Source organism: Vipera berus (genome assembly GCF_964194415.1).
Source record: "Vipera berus genome assembly, chromosome: 2".
NCBI lineage: Eukaryota > Metazoa > Chordata > Lepidosauria > Squamata > Viperidae > Vipera > Vipera berus.
The window spans coordinates 245450609-245472764 of NC_138203.1; positions in this window are offsets into that span (position 1 = coordinate 245450609).

Consider the following 22156-nt stretch of genomic DNA (forward strand, 5'->3'; position numbering starts at 1 on the left):
GGGACTGGAGGCTAAAACATATAGGGAACGGTTGCTGGAATTGGGTATGTGTAGTTTAATGAAGAGAAGGGTGAGGGGTGACATGATAGCAGTGTTCCAATATCTCAGGGGCTGCCACAAAGAAGAGGGAGTCAAGCTATTCTCCAAAGCACCTGAAAGCAGGACAAGAAGCAATGGATCGAAACTAGTTAAGGAGAGAAGCAACCTAGAACTAAGGAGAAACTTCCTGACAGTTAGAACAACTAACCAGTGGAACAACCTGCCTCCAGAAGTGATGAATGCTCCAACACTGGAAGTTTTTAAGAAGAGACTGGACAGCCTTTTGTCTGAAATGGTATAGGGTTTCCTGCCTTAGCAGGGGGTTGGACTAGATGACCTCTAAGGTCCCTTCCAACTACTTCTTCTTCTTCTTCTTCTTCTTCTTCTTCTTCTTCTTCTTCTTCTTCTTCTTCTTCTTCTTCTTCTTCTTCTTCTTCTTCTTCTTCTTCTTCTTCTTCTTCTTCTTATTCTTATTATTATTATTATTATTATTATTATTATTATTATTATTATTATTATTATGCAAATACAAAAGAGCTGGAGGCTTCATTGCCACATTCATTTTGTCATTTGGCTCTCCTTTTCCCTCCCTTTGGATCCCCATGGAGATAATTCAGAATGGCATTTAAGATAGTCACTCTGGGCAGTTAGGCCCAACGTAATGTTGTAAGCAGCTCTGTACCTGGTTGGAAATGGAGGATTTGCTTATCAATATTTTACTTCCTATTAAAGTGATACAAGAAACAGATTTTGGCCTGAGTACCAACCATCATTCAGATAAAGCATTCTCTGACTAAATTGACTAGGTACTCTATATTAATGTGGAATAGCTTTATAAATCTAGTGGAAATGAAGTATGTGATAACAAGTATGTGAACATTTATGACTCCTTTATACCCTTGATGGTATTAATTCTTTTTTTTTATTGAAAAGTTTTACAATACATTTTATTTTTAACAAAACAACCCCTCCCAACCCCCTTCCCCCTCCCCAGCCCTCCCCAGCCCCCCCTCCCTTCCCCCTCCCCCCTCCCCGACTTCCCAGAGCTAGATTGTTGTTAGCTGCGAAGTCGTGTCCGACCCATCGCGACCCTATGGACAATGTTCCTCCAGGCCTTCCTGTCCTCTACCATCTTCTGGAGTCCATTTAAGCTCACGCCTACTAGAGCTAGATACAGGGTATAAAAATACAAACAATCATAATCTACCTTATGCAAACAACCATAAACTATTAAATCTATCGCACTTTAACTCTAATAAAATAACTACAAGCAGTATAAATATCACATCAATGATTATTCAAATACTAGATGAAACTTTTTAGTCCCATATTTACTCCACAATATATCTCTGTTGCAAATAGTCTTTCAAATACGCTGAGATCTTTGCCATTTCTGCCAGGTTGGATTCTTCTATAGTCGGCAGTTCTTCCTTCTTCCAATATTCAACTAAAAGTCTTGCTGCCGTAATTAAATTCAGCATCAACTTAATGTCCACAACAGTAATGTCAATAATAATGCTTAATAAAAACAATTACAGACAAAACAATCTCTAATTTACTTTACCAAATTTACATCAGTCAGTAAAAAACCAATTTTCTGGTCTTCTTTCCACCTGGCCTGTAATTGTCCATACTAAAACCAAGTTTATACAATCTTTTCTTCTCTTAAGATATTATACGGCTTCAAATGCCATACATTCCTTTCCAAACTTAAAATTTCCTTATATGTAGTCACATCATATTTATATTTTCTATTGCATGTTTCATTATTGCCCATATAGGTATCTTACAAGTTAACTTATGTCTATACTTTTTCCAAACTCGCAACAGAGCATCTTAAAATATATACCTTAAACACATTATCCACCTTCTTATCACACAATAAATATACATACCAACCAGATAACAAATCATGGCCTTCAAAATTTCAGCAAGACATTCATTTTCACTACTACAATTCTTCCCAATTAACTTTTCATAATTATTTTTAAATTAAAACAACATAAAGTATTACAAAACATAATTATTTTTATATAACTTTACATTTGAGGGTGACAAATATATCCCCAAATATTTAACCCTTTTAACAATTTCAGATCCCATTAGCTCTTCTAAAACAGCCTTTTATGATACTATCATATTCTTAAACAACATTTTAATTTTTTGTATGTTAACCTTAAATCCAGAAACTTTCCCTTATTGCATTATTATCTCCTTCAGTTCTACAACTAAATCTTCAGGCTCGTCTCATTCGTCTAAAAGCAGTGCGCGTCATCCTCTGGTTTCTGGCCTCCTCCGATGATACTGAAATTTGATCCACTCTTGTAACTTTCTCAGCTATCTGCATTGTTCCTTCAGCACCTTGTAAATTCTCTCTGCGTCGTTGAAACTCTCCCTCACCATTCTTCTTTGTAGATTCCAAAAGTGGTATGGGGGCTGATTTTAAAACATTACTATAAAAATCACATGCCTGCAACAGTGTAGTAAGACGATGTATCATACCTTCATACATCACCACCATACCCACTGGTATCTCCCATCTGAACTTAATATCACGTTGTCTTAATTCTTGTGCCAAAAAAGCAAATTCCTTCCTTCTCCTTAAGATTCTTGGAGGGATCTCTTTTAAAATCAAGACTTCTTGCTCAGCAATTGCAAATTTAGTATTGTAAGAGGCTTGAATAACCTCATTTCTAATCGCTCTCCTTGTAAAGTAAGCCACCACATCTCTGGGTAATTTCCTTTGTCTTGCAATCCACGAATTAACATGGAAAATTTTGTCTATATCTTCCATAATTTCATCTGCTGGTCGCCCCAGCACCCCTTCCAAAGCCTCAGAAACTATTTTCTTCAAATTTTCTTTAGGATCCTCTTTTAAGCCTCTAATCCTCACAGCAAACTCCATCTCATGATACTGTATCAAGGTCAAATCACTATCAATTTTCTCCACCACATTTTCAGTTTCTGTCATTTTTGCCTCTAATCTGATATTATTTTGGCTGAGATCTTCCACTTTCTCGTCCAAACGCTCAATACATATAGCCATGCCTTGAAATGCAGATAAGATGTCTGCCCTTATTTCTGTTAATTTCTCATCCAGAAGCTCTGTGAACTTTTTATCCATAAGCTCAGCTAATTGTTGTGATTGCTTTTCCATAGCCTCTTGCAACACATTCTTTAAGTCTTTAACTGTAAAAGTTGATGCAAGTACAGGTACAGGTGCAGGAGGAAGGGGCAATAAAGCTTGTAACGAAAACTGCTGCACCGGAGAAGCCCCTGCGCTTCTAAGAGCTTTAGAGGGTTTGTCAGCCATTTTCACCCACTATTGCCTGCTATGCACTTTCACTTTCAAACTCCACAAAGTCCATTGAGTTAAAGATCATAAATTCCCTTTCACCTAAATCTCCTGTGTCGCTCTGCCTGCATCCCAGTTCTCAAAGGTTCTCTCTTGCTGGCAGGGATGGTTGCTGACGCCCTGCTCTGCTCCAAAAAACCCAGAGCAGAGGCACCCCGCAGTCCGGAGCATACCCAGGCTTCGGGGGGCTCAATCCTTCAGCCGCCAAAACTTTAAGCTCTGGCGGCCCTGGAGAGCTCTACCCCTACCTGGGCGCTCACCCCCTCCTCTTCTCCCGAGGAGGGGGCTTTCGAGCCGCCAAAACAGCTGATCGGTGCTGTTTTTGGCAGCTCTACGGAGCCGCGGGGCTGACAGCCAGAATGGCTGCCTGCAGCGATGCCTTGCCACCTGGAAGTCCCCCTTGATGGTATTAATTCATAAAGGCCAGACAAGGTTTACATTTAGGTTTCTTTCATATGAAATTTTCTGGAGTTCCTTCAGTTACTGAGATTTGAAATGTAGGATAGCATAAGCAGAAGTGTGGAATGGCCAAGCTTGAAAAAATGGCAACTGTTTGCTGTTTTAGAATAATACATGTATCTAAGAATTCTGGAAGTGTGGCAGGCTCTAGAACAAGGCTTTTCAATCAGTGGTACAGGTACCACCTGTGCTACATAGGCACCTGCACATAGGCATCCTAGAAAAGTGGTAGCAGGGGAGGGGAATTGTAGCACCACACAAGCCTGAGTAAGAGACGGCTGGAGCTGCAGGGCTGTCAGGGCTCAATGGAAGCACCAGGATCAGCGCTGGGCTCCAGCTGGAGCTCGGCACTGATCCTGACGCTTCTGCTGAGCCCAGAAGAAGCGCCGATCAGCTGGAATGTTGCAGCATCTCCAGGGTCTTGTGATTTACATTCAGATGCTTGGCAACTGATTTATATTTATGATGGTCACAGTGTCCCAGGGTCATGTGAAGTGACCAAAACCTGCTGCAACCACCCAACAGACGGGGAGAATAAAAACCAAACACCCCCCCCACCCACCCCCTGCTGCCAATCTTCAACAGAAATGCTCACAACAATGAAAACCTCGGACAGGAGGAAGAATCACACCGGGCAGGCAGGCAGGTTTCTTCCTCGGCTGTGGCTTGGGGGACGCTTTTTTCAGTGTCATTGTAACTTTGAACAGTCACTAAGCAAACTGCTGTAAGTCGAGGACTACCTGTACTTCATCACTTTTTTCCTTTTTTTTTTTTGGTCATCAAGTTTTTGACACTTTGCTAGGCAACTGGTGGTACTCAGCTATTGCCATATCCTAAAAGTGGTACAATGGGTGAAAAAGTTGAAAAGCCCTGCTCCAGAAAATTTATTTTTGGAAAATGCTTGGAAAGTGTGTTGGGCACTCTGGTGACTAGAACTGAAGTATCTGAGAAACATTTTTTTAATGTCCAGGAATGTCTTTGTATGGATGAACTGACTCTACTGTGAGAAACTCCAACAGCAATCTGAAGTAATACAACACAGATCAGCATTTGGAATTAGGTTCTAAGGATAAAGTGACCAGATCTTAATTTTTCTAGTGTTTCTAATTTTACTGTGTTCTCTCTCTCTCTCTTATATATATGTTATGTTATGTTATGTTATGTTATGTTATGTTATGTTATGTTATGTTATGTTATGTTATGTTATGTTATGTTATGTTATGTTATGTTATGTTATGTTATGTTATGTTATGTTATGTTATGTTATGTTGTTATGTTATGTTATGTTATGCTATGCTATGCTATGTTATGTTGTTATGTTATGTTGTTATGTTATGTTATGTTATGCTATGCTATGCTATGCTATGCTATGTTGTTATGTTATGTTATGTTATGTTATGTTATGTTATGTTATGTTGTTATGTTATGTTATGTTATGCTATGCTATGCTATGCTATGCTATGCTATGTTGTTATGTTATGTTATGTTATGTTATGTTATGTTATGTTATGTTGTTATGTTATGTTATGTTATGCTATGCTATGCTATGTTATGTTGTTATGTTATGTTATGTTATGTAAAACACTATATATATATATATATATATATATATATATATATATATATATATATATATATATATATATATATATATATATATATATATATATATATAGTGTTTTACACACACACATAAACAGAAAACTCAACAACATTCACTTATTAGTATGGGTTTAAACAAATAATTTATAAGTAAGTGAATGTTGTTGTGGTTTCTGCCTTTCCTCTACTCAACTGGTTTAGCTCAGCAGTTCTCTTGCGGGAAGATAAAATTCAAATTGCTGGCAGCAGAAAAGGAAAGCTCAGATGATGCCATGCAGATATGTGCTCTGGAAAGCACCACAATTGAATGAAAATTAGCTGGTGTGAAGAAAAAGGTGAGCCTGCAGAGAAGGAAAGAAGAAAGGTAGAGAAGAATACTGTTCAGCATGGGAAAACTATGGACAGGTAAGCAGAGAAGAAAGGAAGTGGAGCAGCAGAAACTGAAAAGAAACATCTGTAGCCCTGGCAACAGGCCTATATGGGTAAGAGGTGAGGAGAGTCTCACAGCAACTGCTCAGAAACTCTGTAAAATGTTGTTTGTTCTGGCAGATTCTTGATACTAATAAGCTTAGAATTGCCACTTCAGCATGCTTTTCTTAAGGGATGCTTTCAAGATATTTGGGCCACGCTAACATGTGTTCAAGTGAAAAAAAATCCTCCATAAATACACATGCTTTAATGACAGGTGACTTCTTTATGGGTCATTCTGGAATTGTCTCAGCACCAGTCCTTATTTTTTCAAAAAAGCCTGTTTTCCCTCCTTTATGTTTCTTACAACTTGTAATATAGGCAAATGCATGCCGGTTTTCCTATTGATACTATACGTATTTGAACTGCTAGGTAGCAAGTAGATGAATAGGAACCACATACAAGCTTTCGGAAAGGTAACAGCAATCCATGTTTCTCTGTACACTCTGCTGTGGCGCGACATCCTGTGGGCCACAGGATCACAGAAACGTCTCCAGACAATGTTGGTGTTTGGCTTAAGAAATGGAGAAGAAACCGCCCCCTAAAGTCTGTCACAATTAATGGGGTAAAAGGACTGTGAAAAGAAAACATCTCAGAGCATGAATAAAGCATTAATAAAGCTAAAGGTTGATAGGGGACAAAAACTACATCAAAATGAAGAGATGTGTTCCAACTGAAAATATTCACCAACTTTGCAGAATCTTTTTAGAAACAAAAATATATATGGAGAAATAACGACGGTTTTAATTTTAAAATTTTAAAATCTCAAATACTGTTCATCTATAAACTTCTGTACAGCCCTCTCTGTGTGTATAGACCGCCCCCCACACACACACACATATTGTAGCAGAGCCTGACTAGGACATAAAAAAAAGAATTTAAATGGGATCAGAATTGCTGACCTTATCTGGACTACAATGATAGTAGACACCAGCAGCAAGTAGAAATAAAATTGACAATTCTTTATTCTCTGGGTGATGAGTGAACAGAGAAAGCAAACATGAGTTTGCCAATGGATTTCAAAGGGAAGAAAAGATAAGGAAGAGAAAAAAATGAACAGAGAAAATCTGCTTTCTGGTAGATTTTGTAATCAGCTATGACAGGGGTGTCAAACAGCTGGCCGGGTGAGTCACGTGGAAGCTGCGCCCACCCCAGCTCCGCTAAGGGGGAAAAAAGGCACAATATGTTGCGAGACATCACGTGACATGGCGGGTTTGACACCCCTGAACTATGAGGAACGAAGCTCCTCTTGCTGAGTAAACAGAGTCTGTAAGAGGAATATAAGACACCCAGGTTCTAGGAATAAGAGATAGTTCAAGTACGGGAAGGTTGCTTGATCTTGGGTGGACCATTTAATTTTTGTCCTTTTCCCAGAAGTTGAGTGTTTTTGTGATTTTGTGTTCATCAGATTAGAGATGAACTGTGTATAAAAATTGGTGAAACTCAGAAAATGTTGAATATCTTTCAAATTTCTAGACCAGGGGTAGGCAACCTTGGCTCATTTATGACTCAAGGACTTCAACCCTCCCAGAATTCCTGAGCCAGCATGGCTCAGCTTGGAAACCTCTCCCTTTCCCCTCAGCATGGCTGGCTCAGGAATTCTGGGAGTTGAAGTCCACAAGTCATAAAAGAGCAAAGGTTGCCTACCCCTGGTCTAGACACTTATTATGTGACAATGGCTTATACCTTTACAGGATCCACTTCTACTCCTTTTTTAAGAGATCAGATAACTAAAGAGGTCCAACTGGAGAAAATGCACATTTCTTCTCCTTAGATAATACTTCGTGCCTGAAAAGGATGTTTTGTCCCATGTACAGATTGGCCTTCTGAAAAAAAATCCATATATCATTTAGGTATACCACTACATTTGTGTCTAAAATATTGGAAATATTTCATTGTTGTTAAGTGAATCACTGTGGCCATTAAGTGAATCCAGTTTCCCTTATTGACTTTGCTTGTTGGAAGCTGGCTGGGAAGATGGCCAATGATGATCACAGGACCCTGGGATGTTGCAACCATCACAAATACACATCAATTGTCAAGCACTCAAATTTTAAATCACATTACCACAAGGATGCTAAAATGGTTGTATGTGTAAGGACTAGTTATAAGTAACTTTTTTCAGTACCTTTGTAACTTTGAACAGTGCTAAATGAATTGTTGTAAGTCAAGGAACTGTTGCTGGAATTGAGTATGTTTAGTTTAATGAAAAGAAGGACTAGGGGTGACATGATAGCAGTGCTCCAATATCTCAGGGGTTGCCACAAAGAAGAGGGAGTCAAGCTATTCTCCAAAGCATCTGAAGGCAGGACAAGAAGCAACGGATGGAAACTTCAATGATGAAAAAAGTACGCTTCTACACTTAGGCAAGAAAAACCAAATGCACAGGTATAGTATAGGTGGTACTTTGTTCAATAGTAGGAACTGTGAGAGAGATCTCAGAGTCCTAGTGGACAATCACTTAAATATGAGCCAGCAGTGTGCTGCAGCTGCCAAAAAAGCCAACACAGTGCTAGGCTGCATTAACCGAGGGATAGAATCAAGATCACATGAAGTGTTAATACGACTTTACAATGTCTTGGTAAGGCCACACCTGGAATACTGCATCCAGTTTTGGTCACCACAATGTAAAAAAGATGTTGAGACTAGAAAGAGTACAGAGAAGAACAACAAAGATGATTAGGGGACTGGAGGCTAAAACTTACAAGGAACGGTTGCTGGAATTCGGTATATCTAGTTTAATGAAGAGAAGGACGAGGGGGGCCATGATAGCAGTGTTCCAATATCTTAGGGGCTGCCACAAAGAAGAGGGAGTCAAGCTATTCTCCAAAGCATCTGAAGGCAGGACAAGAAGCAATGGATGGAAACTAGTCAAGGAGAGAAGCAACCTAGAACTAATTGTTCCTAACAGTTGGAAAAATTAACCATTGGAACAACCTGCCTCCAGAAGTGGTGAATGTTCCAGCACTGGAAGTTTTTAAGAGACTGGACAGCCATTTGTCTGAAATGGTATAAGGTTTCCTGCCTGAGCAGGGGATTGGACTAGATGACCTCCAAGGTCCCTTCCAACTTTTATTATTATTATTATTATTATTATTATTATTATTATTATTATTATTATTATTATTATTATTATTATTATTATTATCATCATCATCATCATCATCATCATCATCATCATCATCATCATCTGCTAGTAACTTTCTGGAATGCAAGGGATCACCTTATATATTGCACGAGGGTTGCAGATTTGAGAGGAATCTGAACTATTTTTTGGCATGGCTCCATTTCAACCTTTGTGACTGATGAATTTGGAAAATATCTAGTTATTAAGAGTTATGGGAATACATAATTAATTTCACATTGGACTTCTTGAATTATCAGGACTGCATTTTGCATGCCAGATTCTATTAAATAAAATTACCATCATTCCATTGTCAATGGAATGTTAATGAATGTTAGTATTCTGAACAAATTTTAATCAAGGAATTTCCTCTTCTGCTCTCTAATAGGCAAACACTCCAAGAAATATGATCTCACATTTTGATTGGCCATATGGAACTGATGGATTGTGTTTCCGTGTTGATTGCTAATGGGGGAAAAACAGTGAGGAATGTTAGAAGGAAACTGCACATAAAAATGGATGTGAAACATCTTCAGATACATTCCTGGAGCTTCTGCCTGATAAAATCCATCAGGAATTTTATCTCATGTATAAGGTGAAAAATTGTCCTTCTCTAAAGTAAGACAAATGACCACTTACTTCTTTCTTGCACTTTTTCAAGTAAAACTTCTTCCCACTCAAGAAGGCCATGTATCATATAGATTTGTACTCTCCCTAAAAAATCACATTATATGAAATGGGCAGCCAAATACATTTGCTAATCTAATCAATAAATAAGAGGTATACCTATGATGATGCTGAGCTGGTTTCATCTGATTTCAAACCTTTCAGTTTGCTCCATTGATTTATTTATCCATTCAGCCATTCATTTAGGGGCCATCCAGCTCCACAAGACTTTATGTTGGTCACAGCATTAAAAGTAATACAACAATAAAAGTGGGAACAAAGATTGTGACAGAAATTACTTAATCAGATAAAACTGAATTCATTTTGAAAGTTGAAGCAGCTTTATTGGCACTGTACCATCTGACTTAAAACTGAAGGATAGCCAGAGGTTGTTTTTTGGGGGAGCTTTTTTTTCTTCCTGTGACAATGTACCTGAGTAAAGTTGTACTGTCATAGGCAAGAATTCCTGTGTTGCCTTTGCTCCTGACTATAATGTCCAAATAAGAGAGATTACTTTTTCTTTTCCTGGTTCATGCCTAGAGGCTCAACCTTTCCTGGACTCTGAAGTATCTGTTTATCTCTCACCTTTTCCATTCCAGCTGTTTACTCCTTGATGAACCTGATGGAATAAATGTCCAATTCATATTAGTCAACTTAACAGATCCATGATTGGCTCACATGGCACTTCATCTTCTTTCACTTCATCTTCTTTCAGGATCGCTACATCTTCAGGACTGAAAATCACATGAGTAGCTTCAAAATAGTTGGAGAACTGGAGAAACTGTGCAATGTGAGAATGCTCACATCTAAAGTATGGACTGCTTTGTGTAGGCTTCATGTGAACCTCGATGTTGTCTTTTTATGTTTTATTACTTAGCGTGATTTGCAAACATAGCCAATTATGGTTTAATTTTCTTTAAAAAACATGGATGGGTCCAGGCTACCTGAGAAACTGGCTCACCCTGATGGAATTAGCCCACCCTGTACCAGCAGAAGGGGCATGTTGCAGACCTTGTCAGCCAAAGAATTTTGACTGGTGGGATCCAGAAAAAGAGCTTTTTCTGACATGGCTCCTGCCTTCTGGAACATCTTGCTCCCTGAGGTCAGATCCTCTCCCACCTCTTAGCCTTCCAAAAGGCCTTGAAGATATGACTATCCCAACTAGCCTGAGGACTGATGGGGGTTTGGCATGCTGGAGGTGGCTAATGGAGTCTAGAACACCCCACCTCTTCTCTGGGCAAACTTTGCTCCCTCCTATTCATCCTGCTTAGTTTTATTTTAATTGAATTTTTAAATTTAATGTCTTTATTATTTTTAATGTTTTATACTGCATTTTATTCAATGCTTGTAAGTTGCCTAGAGTTGCCTTTGGCAAGATGGGTGGCATACGAGTTTGATAAACAGATGATAGAGAGATAGAGAGACAGATGATAGATAGATAGATAGATAGATAGATAGATAGATAGATAGATAGATAGATAGATATAAATAGATAGATAGATAGATAGATAGATTTTATGTTTATGTTTATGTTTATGTTTATGTTTATGTTTATGTTTATGTTTATGTTTATGTTTATGTTTATGTTTATGTTTATTGGACTTATATACCGCCCTTCTCCCGTAGGACTCAGGGCGGTTCACAAGGAATTTAAAATAACAATACAAATTACAAAAGTTAAGAACAATTAAAATAATTAAATTTAGTCCTTGAATAAAATAAAACCCCTGTTAGACTCCAATTAAAACCCAATTAAAATAAAATTACAATTAAAATTCTCAGTCCTGGCCGGAAAGCTCAAAGAGCCAGGTCTTCAGGTCCCAGCGGAATGAACGAAGGTCAGGGGCAGTCCTGAGCTCTATGGTGAGCTGGTTCCAAAGGGCAGGCACACCCACAGAGAAGGCCCTCCCCCTGGGTGTTACCCGCCGGCAATCTTTTGCCGGTGGTACCCTGAGAAGGCCCTCCCTGTGGGAGCACACAGGACGATGGGAAGTTGATGCCGGCAGCAGGTGTTCCTTCAGATAATCCGGACCCAAGCCATTTAGGGCTTTATAGGTCATCACCAGCACCTTGAATCTCACCCGGAGGGCAACTGGAAGCCAATGCAGCTCGCGGAGCAGAGGTGTTACACGGGAGTATCGGGAGACTCCCATCACAACTCGCGCGGCCGCATTCTGCACCAGCTGAAGCCTCTGAGTGGTCCTCAAGGGCAGCCCCATGTAGAGAGCGTTGCAGTAGTCTAACTGGGAGGTCACGAGCGCATGAGTGACTGTGCGTAGGGCATCTCGGTCCAGATAGGGCCGCAACTGGGGCACCAGGCGAACCTGGGCAAAGGCCCCCCTGGTCACGGCTCCTATATGATCTTCAAAACTGAGCTGCGAATCCAGGAGGACGCCCAAGTTGTGAGCCCTATCAATGGGGGGGTAACACCTCACCCCCCATCATTAAAAGTGGAATAAACTGGTTAACCCGAGATGCCGGTATGCACAGCCACTCAGTCTTGGCAGGATTGAGATGAAGCCTTTCTCCCGATCCAGACCCGGACCGCATCCAGGCAATGGGACATCACAGCAAGGGCATCGCTGGGTTGGTTTGGGGTGGAGAAAAAAAGTTGGGTATCATCAGCATACTGATGATACCCCACCCCGAAACCACGAATGATCTTGCCCAGCGGCTTCATATAGATGTTGAACAGGAGGGGAGAGAGAACCGACCCCAGAGGAACGCCACAAATGAGAGGTGTCAGGGCGGATCTCTGCCCTCCCATCAACACTGACTGCGAGCGGCCCAGGAGATAGGAGAACCACTGCAAAACAGTGCCTCCCACTCCCAACCCCCTGAGACGCCGCAGTAGGATACCATGGTCGATGGTATCAAAAGCCGCTGAGAGATCTAATAGGACTAAGACAGAGGAACAACCCCTGTCCCGAGCCTGCCAGAGATCATTCACCAGTGTGACCAATGCCGTCTCCGTGCTGTACCTGGGCCTGAAGCCCAATTGGTACGGGTCAAGGTAATCAGTTTCCTCCAGGAACAGAGGAAGCTGATGCGCCACCACACTCTCAACAACCTTCGCCAAAAAGCGAAGGTTGGAGACTGGACGATAATTATTTAAAATCACTGGGTCCAGGGCAGGCTTCTTGAGAAGGGGCCTCACGATAGATAGATAGATAGATAGATAGATAGATAGATAGATAGATAGATAGATAGATAGATAGATAGATAGATAGATAGATACATACATACATACATACATACATACATACAGTACATACATACATACATCTTAGTGTACTGTGTTAAAATCCAGTGATGGGATCTGGGAGGACTAATAGAAAAGACTGTTTAGTGATAGAGGAATTATTCCAAGCTCGGCTTGAATTTTAAAGAGGAAAGCGATTTTGAATTTTGTGAGTTAGAGACTTTTCCATATCAATTATTCTTACCTCTGTTTCAATTAGACTGTATCACAATATTGCATAATTATTGCTGATAATAATTGTTTTACTGCCATTGGCTTTTTTGAAAATTTACAGCATAGAATTTTGCTTATATATACTGATAGCTATGCAAGATCAGTCTTAAGAGTTTTCATTATCATCAAGCAAGCAGAGTCACGAATGGCTGTACTCGGTGCTATTTTCGACTTGAGAATTCATTGAGGAAGAAATTAGATTCTCGTCTTCTTTATTATTCCTTAAAATAGTTCCCAGCTGGGCTCTAACACTTACCCTGGAATTCAGGGCTCATTCCTTGTTCATCTTAAGCTCTGCTTAATTTCTAGGTAGTCTCTTTAGATCACATTTCCTTGCTCTGGGCAATAAATTGGCAAGTATTTCTCCCTAGCTGGTAACAATTACAGCTATTCTTTTATAGAATAAATATTACCAGTGAGCTAAGTGAGCTTCACTCACTGTACAGTACTGCCCTTTTGCTTAGTTAGAAACAATTTGAGCACAGGAATGGTTAATAATTCCCGATGGTACTAAAGGATCTTAATATTGGTGTTGCACCCTTCCAAATTCTTATTAATCAGTACAGACTAACAGAAATCTTCCTAAACTGTGTGGTTAGAACTCATTGTACAGTCCAGCTCCCAAAGTAAAGAAAAGTAGAAACATTTGCCATCTGCTTAAGATATTTCAAGTTTCTCTAATGAGTGTTTTGGTGTTGCTGAACCACTAAGGAATACATAGCAACAGTTGAAGTCTCTCTAGGGCATGTTTCTCAACCTTGGCAACGTTAAGATATGTGGACTTCAATTCCCAGAATTCCCCAGCCAGCATTAGTATTAGAAACACTGATCTAGATTACGTATTGCAACAAACATGGAAGCCAGGGAACACACTGTGGCTGTTGTATGCAAAAAAAAAGGTTGTTTTTAAAGATAGATTTTTGTATCTTTAATGACAGCATAACAAACAGCAGAGGACAAGTGAAGAGAAAAGGGTAGGATATAATCCTAAACAGATTTACTAAAGAATAAGCCCCATTAAAAGAGAGCCAGTTTGGTGTAGTGATGATAGCACCAGACTAGAAACTGTGTCACTGTGAGTTCTATTTCCATTATCAGCTTAAAGCCAGTTGGTCTCTGTGAGCCAGTCATTCTCTCTCAGCCCTCAGGAAGCAGGCAATGGCAAACCACTTGCAAAAATCTTGCCAAGAAAATTACATGGATTATCCAAACCATTGCCCTGAATCAACACTGACTTGAAAACACAAACACAAAAAATGAAGAAAACAACAACAACAACCCAAAATATGCAGTGCTGCCCATCTACTTAATTTTCACACTTAGCACAATTTGTTGCTTTGAACAGTGATGTGAGTGGCATATAAATTTAATAAATAAGTACATATTTACATACATATGTTAAAAATTCAGTCAGAATTTTTAGAAATTTCACGCAGAAATTTAGAAAGTTTTTTTAAAGAGTTTCTTTCTATTATCTATCTATCTATCTATCTATCTATCTATCTATCTATCTATCTATCTATCTATCTATCTATCTATCTATCTATCTATCTATCACTAGCCGCCCTGAGTCCTTAGGGAGAAGGGTGGCATATAAATTTAATAAATAATAATAACAATTTAATAAATAATAATTTAATAAATAATAATCTCATATCAGACTATGCACTCATGATTTACCTTTTTCTCCAAATCATGATTATATTTCTTTTGAAAAGGATGTTGTCTTTTCTGGGTAGCATAGGTTTGGGGAAACTTCTCCAATGAATAGCTTTGTGTACTTGAAAGGCTAACAAATGTTAATTTTTGAGAAATATTTCCTCCTTTGGCAGCAGATGCATCTGGCAGTGTGGATAATAGGATAAAAGCTCAGGGTAAAGTCTTTGTTCCCTGTATGTTTAACAAATGCTAACTAGCTACTCCTTTTGAATGCATCCAGTGAAGGAAAAGCTTTGTTCAAAGGTGCCTGATTATTTTCAGAGAGGCCAAAGAGTTGCATGCAGCAATTCAGAGGCTACTTTACTCTTAGGAAGCTGCTTAGGACACAATGCAGCAAGGATAATGCTCTGCTACCCTGGCAGATGAAAGGCCGTTGGCCTAGTTGATTCATATACTCCTTTGTCTTCTGAGCAGGAGGGGTGAAAGAGGCCTGGTTGGCCTGAGGCTGGAAGAAGATGAGACAACAAGCAAGAAAATGAAGAAATGGCCATGAATGTTATCTTTCAAAATTCAGACTGAATGACAAAGTAACACATGAAAAATCTGGTTTGCAAAGTCACATCAAATGTGGTCTGATAAATATTAATATGAAAAAACCCAATCTATAACATGTATAACATCTGATTGCAAAATGGAATGACGTATGTACATTTACCCTTCTGGTAGTTCAACCTGCATATTAAGTTTCTGGCAAAAGTTAAAGTGCAGAGTTTTGATTATTCTGTGGAAAGCTCTGGTGTCAGGGAGATTTTTAGACTCTGAAAATCTGTTTTTACATAAAGGGAAAACTTGGGAAAGGTAGCATTTATTTAATTACATATACTCTATAAGCCTAAATTTAGAAATATGTACTTCAATGCTAGAAACATTAGAATATGTACTGTAATGTTTACATTGTTGAGTTAGTAATATAAAACTACGGTAATATTTTGTTCATTTACAGTGATTAGTCTAGTAGTTAAGGCATGAGGTTAGAAACTGGGAGACTGTGAGTTCTAGTTCCACCTTACACATGAAAACCAGCAAGGTGATCTTGGGACAGTCACTTAAGCTAGTCTAAACTCAACTCACAGTTTTGTTGTAGGAGGAGAAAAGAGTATTAGATATGTTTACCCCTGACACAATAAGGGGTGTGTGTTTTTGTCCAGGATAAAAACTTCTTTTTTCTTAAACCACAGTTATTCTTTCATTTCTTCCCACCATCCATTCTCTTTCCAACTGATCCATCTTAAAATGGCAGTTTATTCTTGACTTACTGAAAAATGGCAGCAGCTAAGGAAAGTACCCCCTTCATGGATTACTGCCTTGTCGTGGCGAAGGGGCTTGCGTAATTCAATGAAGCTATGAGCTATGCCGTGCAGGGCCACCCAAGACGGACAGGTCATAGCTGAGAGTTCTGACAAAACGTGATCCACTGGAGAAGGAAATGGCAACCCACTCCAGTATCTTTGCCATGAAAACCCTATGGACAGTACCAAAAGGCAAAACGATATGACGCTGGAAGATGAGCCCCTCAGGTCGGAAGGCGTCCAATATGCTACTGGGGAAGAGCAGAGGGCTAGTACTAGTAGCGCCAGAAAGAATGAAGCGACTGGGCCAAAGCCGAAAGGACGCTCAGCTGTGGATATGTCTGGTGGTGAAAGGAAAGTCCGATGCTGTAAAGATTTTTTCTCCATAGGAACCTGGAATGTAAGATCCATGAATCAAGGAAAGCTGGACGTGGTCAAACAAGAGATGACAAGACTGAACATCGACATCTTAGGTATCAGCGAACTAAAATGGACAGGAATGGGTGAATTTAATTCAGATGACCATCAGGTATACTACTGCGGGCAAGAATCCCTCAGAAGAAATGGAGTAGCCTTCATAGTCAATAAAAGAGTAGGAAAATCAATACTGGGATACAATCCTCAAAATGACAGAATGATCTCAGTTCGAATCCAAGGCAAACCATTCAATATCACAGTAGTCCAAGTCTATGCCCCAACCACCAGTGCTGAAGAGGATGAAATTGACCGGTTCTATGAAGCCCTACAGCACCTTATAGAAGTAACACCCAAAAATGATGTCCTTATCATCATGGGGGATTGGAATGCTAAAGTAGGAAGCCAAAAGATAACTGGAATAACAGGCAAGTTTGGCCTTGGAGTACAAAATGAAGCAGGGCACAGGCTGATAGAATTTTGTCAAGAGAATACGATGATCATAGCAAACACTCTTTTCCAACAACCCAAGAGACGGCTCTACACATGGACATCACCAGACGGTCAACACAGAAATCAGATTGACTATATGCTCTGCAGCCAAAGATGGAGAAGCTCTATACAGTCAGTAAAAACAAGACCAGGAGCTGACTGTGGCTCAGACCATGAGCTTCTCCTTGCAAAGTTTAGGCTTAAACTGAAGAAAGTAGGGAAAAGCACTAGGCCACTCAGGTATGAATTAAATCATATCCCTGTTGAATATACAGTAGAGGTGACAAATAGATTTAAGGAATTAGATCTGATAGACAGAGTGCCTGAAGAACTATGGACAGAGGTTCGTGACATTGTACAACAGGTAGCAACCAAAACCATCCCAAAGAAAAAGAAATGCAAGAAAGCAAAATGGCTGTCTGAGGAAGCTTTGCAAATAGCTGAGGAAAGGAGGGAAGCGAAAGGCAAGGGAGAAAAACATAGATATGCCCAATTGAATGCAGAATTCCAGAGAATAGCTAGAAGAGATAAGAATGCCTTCTTAAATGAACAGTGCAAAGAAATAGAAGAAAACAATAGAATAGGGAGGACCAGAGATCTTTTCAAGAAAATTGGAGAGATGAAGGGAACGTTTAATGCAAAAATGGGCATGATAAAGGACCAAAATGGCAGGGACCTAACAGAGGCAGAAGAGATTAAGAAGAGGTGGCAAAATTACACAGAAGAACTATACAAGAATGAGCTTAACGTCCCAGATAATCACAATGAGGTGGTCACTGACCTCGAGCCAGACATCCTAGAATGTGAGGTGAAGTGGGCCTTAGAAAAGCTGAGCAACAACAAAGCTAGTGGAGGTGACAGTATTCCAGCTGAGCTATTCAAAATCTTAAAAGACAGTGCAGTAAAAGTGCTACACTCAATTTGCCAGCAAATTTGGAAAACTCAACAGTGGCCACAGGATTGGAAAAGATCAGTTTACATTCCAATTCCAAAGAAAGGCAGTGCCAAAGAATGTTCAAACTATCGCACCATTGCACTCATTTCTCATGCTAGTAAAGTCATGCTTAAAATCCTACAAGCTAGACTTCAGCAGTATGTGGATCGAGAACTACCAGAAGTACAGGCAGGATTTCGAAGAGGCAGAGGAACTAGAGATCAAATTGCCAACATACGCTGGATCATGGAGAAAGCTAGGGAGTTCCAGAAAAACATCTACTTCTGCTTCATTGACTATGCTAAAGCCTTTGATTGTGTGGATCATAACAAACTGTGGCAAGTTCTTAAAGAGATGGGAGTACCAGACCATCTTATTTGTCTCTTGAGAAACCTATATGCGGGTCAAGAAGCAACAGTGAGAACTGGACACGGAACCACTGATTGGTTCAAAATTGGGAAAGGAGTCCGGCAAGGCTGTATACTGTCGCCCTGCCTATTTAACTTATATGCAGAGCACATCATGAGAAAGGCAGGGCTAGATGAATCAAAAGTTGGAATTAAGATTGCCGGAAGAAATATCAACAACCTAAGATACGCAGATGATACCACTCTAATGGCAGAAAGTGAAGAAGAACTAAAGAGCCTCTTGTTGCGGGTGAAGAAGGAGAGTGCAAAACTTGGGTTGAAACTTAACATTAAGAAAACCAAGATCATGGCATCTGGCCCTCTCAATTCTTGGCAAATAGATGGGGAAGAAATGGAGGTAGTGACAGATTTTGTTTTCCTGGGCTCCAAGATCACTGCAGATGGGGACTGTAGCCAAGAAATTAAAAGACGCTTGCTCCTGGGGAGGAAAGCCATGGCAAATCTAGACAGCACACTAAAAAGCAGAGACATCACCCTGTCAACAAAAGTGCGTATAGTCAAGGCTATGGTCTTCCCAGTTGCAATGTATGGCAGTGAAAGTTGGACCATAAGAAAGGCTGAGCGCCAAAGAATTGAGGCCTTTGAACTATGGTGCTGGAGAAGACTCCTGCGAGTCCCTTGGACTGCAAGGCGATCAAACCGGTCAGTCCTAGAGGAGATCAATCCTGACTGCTCTTTAGAAGGCCAGATCCTGAAGCTAAAACTCAAATACTTTGGCCACCTAATGAGAAGGAAGGACTCACTGGAGAAGAGCCTAATGCTGGGAAAGATCGAGGGCAATAGAAGAAGGGGACGACAGAGAATGAGGTGGCTGGATGGAGTCACTGAAGCAGTAGGCGTGAGCTTAAATGGACTCCAGAAGATGGTAGAAGACAGGAAGGCCTGGAGGAATGTTGTCCATAGGGTCGCGATGGGTCGGACACGACTTCGCAGCTAACAACAAGGAAAGTACAAAGGGTTGTGGTTATGTATCATGTCTGAGGGGAAAGAAAGCTGTTGCAAAGGTTGAGAGTTGAGCCATTCTTTTACACGGGATCTCCTTTCTGAGTTGCTGTGTGTGTGTGGGAGAGAAAGAGGCTGAACTCTGGGGTTTTTGATTATGATGATTATGATTCTGGCCTTTCTCATCTCCTACACAACATTTCTGACTGCAGAAAAATCATTTTTCAGCTAAGATATTATGTATACAGTGATGACATCCAGTTATATACTTGCACCCTGGGCCAAGCAGAAGAAGCAACTGAGATTCTGACCGGATGTCTGGAGACTGTAAGGGTCTGGGTTGGGAGGCATCAGGCTTAGAGTTAATCACAGTAAGATGGAATTGCTATTGATTCAGAAGCCAACTAGTCCAATAAAATTCTGTTTTTGATAAAGGTAAAGGTAAAGGTTCCCCCACACATGCATGCTAGTCGTTTCCAACTCTAGGGGCCAGTGCTCATCTCTGTTTCAAAGCCGAAGAGCCAGCACTTGTCTGAGGATGTCTCCGTGGTCATGTGGCCAGCATGACTAGATGCCAAAGGCGCACGGAAGGCTGTTACCTTCCCACTGTAGAGGTCACTATTTTTCTACTTGCATTTTTACGTGCTTTCGAACTGCTAGGTTGGCAGAAGCTGGGATGAGTAATAGGCACTCACTCTGTTATGCGGCACTCGGGATTCGACCCGCCAAACTGCCGACCTTCTGATCGACAAGCTCAGTGTCCTAACCAGCAAGTTAATTTAGGTCTGGAATCTAGTCATCTTCCTGGACTCACAACTCCTACTGAAAGAGCAGTTGGAAGCTATGGGTGAGAGAGCTTTTTTACAGTTTTGTCACCAGTTGAGGCCATTCCTGAAGTAGAATGAGGGAAGTCAACTCCCCAGAGAAGGAAATATTAAAAGGGCAGAAGAACCAGGAAAGCATGCCCAGTTTTCTTAATAGTCCCAGGTCTCCTTCCCCCAAGCAGAAAACCAGTTCTATAGACATGCAAATGTAAACCATCACGAAGGTTGGAGCTAGAAGCTTAGGAAGACACAGGCCTAAAATCTACATACCCCAGCCCCAGGAAAGCAGGATATGACCTTTGGATATAATAGGATTGACCCATCAAGAATACCAGAAAGGTACATCCAGACTCAGGTCAGAATACATGACACAGGAAATATAAAGCCTGAAACAGGAAATAACTCCAAACAAAATAGTCCAGGGGGTATAAAACCCACTCCCCACATGTGCTCAGTCCTTTTTCTGCTGGATCCATCTTTCTGTCTAGCTTTCCTCTGCAATAAACTGTAACCTTCTTCCTAAAGCAGTCACCATGTAGTTTTTTCCTGACTTGGATGGAACTATGATGAAGACTTTTTTCGTCCAAGAACATGTAGTTTATGGTTACTCTTGTCCTTCTCTCATCTTGCATTTAATAAATTCTACCTCATTGTATATCGGACAACCCTTGAAGATCATTCAGAATTTGCAGCTGGTCCAGAATTCAGCAGCCTTAATAGATAATTTGCCTAGCTTAGAGCTCTACTATATGGTCATAATGTTTAGTGCCCTTTATGGCTTAGGATCTAGCTGCAAGATTACCCACTCATAAAAAAGGAATGTGTCTGTCCAGTGAGATCTAGAAAAGAAAGTTTTCTATGTGTCACAAATTATTTCCCCAATATTGTTAAGCCTGCTATATTTTAAAGTATTACACAAATCCATAAAAAAAAATCAAAATACATTAAAATGCTGAGAATAACATGAATCCAATAAAAGAAACTAAAAAAAACCAGAAATACAGAAAGAGCTAAATATGTCAACCCTTTAATGCCTTCAACTGTTTATTCACTATAGAAAGTAAAAGTTCATACTGGGGAAGAAATGCACTGATTTTTAAAATGTCAACATTTGGGGGGCTTTCTCTTAAGTAGCAACAGAACTGCCTCCACACTGCAAGATGCATGCTTTATTTTTTTTAAAAAAAATGCCTGGAATTCCAGTGATATATGTATATATGATTAAAAATTAAGGCTGTGCAGTCATAGGGCCGGTCCGCAACTCTTTAAAGCAGTTTATCTTTTCCTGGGATTACATGGCAGCTGCAAAAGACAGCTGGGTGATCCCACAAAAAGAAAGAAAAAAAAAGAAATCCTTTTGAAGAGTTGTAGCCAGGTGCTCCAGCAGGCTCTATAATACCATTTTCCAAATTATTTTTGAAGCCTAAAGGTAAAGGTAAAGGTAAAGGTTCCCCCGCATGTGCCTGCTAGTCGTTTCCAACTCTAGGGGCCGGTGCTCATCTCCATTTCAAAGCCGAAAAGCCAGCGTCCTAACCCACTGAGCCACCGCGTCCCTTTTGAAGCCTAGATAGCTTTATTACAAATGATGGTCAAAGCTCGGCTGCCTGCAATCAAAGCAGGAAATGAAATACAGGAGAATATGAAGAGCAGGTAGAAAGCAAAGATAATTAGGGCTCAAACATAGAAAAGTCTTTATTTATTTTTGTTTGAATGGCCTCTTGGTCAATTGCATTTTAACAAATAAAACAAATGTGAGTAGCCAACAACAAAACAGAACTGAGCTTTGGTTCCAGGTGACCTTTTGGAAAGAAAGATGTATCAGAGTTCCGGCCAAATTAGTTTTATGGCAGGCATGTCAAACTCGTGATGTCACGTGATGTCACGTGGCATATTGGAACTTTTTTCCCATTGCCAGCAATGGGGTGG